Source organism: Pinus tabuliformis, chromosome 7, assembly GCF_031772625.1.
Source record: "Pinus tabuliformis cultivar Carrire ecotype Pingquan chromosome 7, CPIR1, whole genome shotgun sequence".
Lineage (NCBI taxonomy): Eukaryota > Viridiplantae > Streptophyta > Pinopsida > Pinales > Pinaceae > Pinus > Pinus tabuliformis.
The window spans coordinates 1635496556-1635499055 of record NC_142293.1 but is presented as its reverse complement, the minus strand read 5'-3'; the positions used below and the strand labels follow the sequence as shown (position 1 = coordinate 1635499055).

At 51.9% G+C, this 2500-nt stretch overlaps 1 non-coding gene across 1 annotated transcript; it reads left to right on the top strand.

Moving 5' to 3' along the window:
- The first annotated feature begins 2322 nt into the window (after window positions 1-2322).
- On the top strand, window positions 2323-2475 carry LOC149254568 (5.8S ribosomal RNA). The gene has a single exon (XR_016267399.1). It is a non-coding gene; the product is annotated as a 5.8S ribosomal RNA (ribosomal RNA).
- Window positions 2476-2500: the final 25 nt, after the last annotated feature.

The window sequence follows — 2500 nt, the reverse complement described above, 5'->3', positions numbered from 1 at the left end:
TTGTTCGTTGGAAGGCATGGGCCAAGGGTGCGGGCTTCCATGGTTGGTTCTCTCGAAAAGGCGATGGCAGTTGATGTGTTGCTTGGGTGAGATTTTTCGCTGGTGGTTGGGTCGAGGGAGTGGTTGCATGCGCGCCTAGTAGCTCAAACCTTCCGTGAGGCGAGATTGTCGGGGTGCGGTCAAGTATGGGATGGATGAAGAGCGGATCAACCCATTGGGTTGGCCACCCTAGTCCCTCCCGATTGTTCCTCGACATGCCCTTGGGGAAGGGTTGGGTTTCCAGGTAATGAAAAACCCATCCCTTGGTCTGAGCTCTATCGAGATCGCAATTTTCCCCGACGACGGGCATGAGGGTGGCAATCTTATCTCGTGCCTTTACCGTCGAGGGAATTCCTCGTCCTCTCGTGAGCCACTCCCCTTCTGAGGGAAAAAGAAGTAGTGGGCTGTGTCTTTGTTCCTGCCTTTGGATTGTGGGTTTTTTGTGGGACTCGCATCATTTCTTCGTTTCATGGTGTGTGCTTTGCGAACGTCCCTCTCTCTAGTGGCCTTGCACCGTCGATGTATTTTTGGCTCACGGCTTTCTCCAGCAGTGAGTTTCGGCCCGTGAAAACTCCTCTTTGGAGTTTGATTCTTTGACCCCCGTTGACTCTCTCGTTGGAAAGGTTGTCGGGTGTTTTGTACACGGAGGGGTGCAATAGCGGGGTGGGTTTGTGTTATGGGCAGCAGTGTATTTGTCGTTTCAATCCTTGTGTCGCTGGGTTGGGGAGCTGTTTGCCTCTCAGTGACGTGCTCCAGACACTGGTCTCATCGTGGCCCTCGTCTTTTCTATTGGTCAATTTTTGGGTTGTGATTTATTTGGTTGGTTGTTTGCTATGTTGTAGAGTTGGAAAGGGTGTTGTGATGAATGCATGTGGGAGGGTGTGAAGAGGTGGGACACGTTTTTGATTGGGTGCCTTGTTTGATTTCTTTTTGGTTAGCGGACATCTTGCTCGGTGTGCTATTGAAATTCTCTCTTTTCCTGGGATCTTTGTTTCTTTGGTGTTGTTTTCTTCCCTTCTTCCTTTTGCCCCTAGCCTTATGGAGGAGAGGTGGGATTTTTGTGGATTGGTGTTCGGGAAGGACGAAAAGCAGTACGAGTTCCCAGGGTGGCCACCCTAGTCCTTCTCGATCGTCGTCCCCTGCAGTTCCCCCCTTTTTCCGAAGGCGCGAGGTTTGGGAAGCTTGTTCTCTGTTTGAGCCTCCCCTTGTGAGCTGGTAGCCACGTTTGATATCTCTTGCTTTCCTGTTGTTTTCTTCCCTTCTTGCTTTTGGCCCCTTAGCTTTACGGAGAAAAGGTGGGATTGTTGTGGATTGGTGTTCAGGAAGGACGAAAAGCAGTGCGAGTTCCGAGGGTGGCCACCCTAGTCCTTCTCGATCGCCGTCCCCTGCAGTTCCCCCCCTTTTTGCGAAGGCACGGGGGTGGGGAAGCTTGTTCCCTGTTTGAGCCTCCCCCTGTGAGCCGGTGGACGCGTTTGATATCTCTCTTTCTTTCATGTTGTTTTCTTCCCTTCTTTCGGCCCCTAGCTTTACGGAGAAAAGGTGGGATTGTTGTGGATTGGTGTTCGGGAAGGACGAAAAGCAGTGAGAGTTCCCAGGGTGGCCACCCTAGTCCTTCTCGATCGTCGTCCCCTGCAGTTCCCCCCTTTTTGCGAAGGCACGGGGTTGGGGAAGCTTGTTCTCTGTTTGAAGCCTCCTCCCCTTGTGAGCCGGTAGCCACGGTTGATATATCCCTTTCTCTCTTGTTGTTCTCTTCCCTTCTTCCTCGTGGCCCCTAGCTTTACAAAGAAAAGGTGGGATTGTTGTGGATTGGTGTTCCGAAAGGACGAAACACAGTGCGAGCTCACGAGGTGGCCACCCTCGTCCTTCTCGATCGTCGTCCCCTTCAATTCCCCACTTTTTTCGAAGGCACGAGGCTTGGGAGGCTTGTGCTTTGTTTGTGCTTTGTTTTATACCCTTTTCTCTTCCTTTCGGTCCCTAGCTTTACGGAGAAAAGGGGGAATTGTTGTGGGCTGGTGTCGGGGAAGGGCTAAAAGCAGTGCGAGCTCCCGGGGTGGCCACCCTAGTCCTTCTCGATCGTTGTTCCACGCATTTCCCCCCTTTTTGCGAGGGCGTGGGGCTGGGGGAGATTGTCCTCTGTTCGAGCCTCCCCCTGTGAGGGGGTTAGACACCTTTATTTCTCTTTCTCTCATGAGTTTTTCCTCCTTTTGCCCCTTGGCCTTACATTTGTCGTGGGGGGTTCCCCTATTTAGTTTTGTGGCCGATTTTTCGGTAATACGTGGAAACGACTCTCGGCAACGATATCTCGGCTCTTGTTACGATGAAGAACGTAGCAAAATGCGATACTTAGTGTGAATTGCAGAATCCCATGAATCATCGAGTTTTTGAACGCAATATGCGCTCGAGGCCTCGGTCGAGGGCATGTCTGTCTAGGCATCGCATCCCATTCAAACGTGCTCCCTAC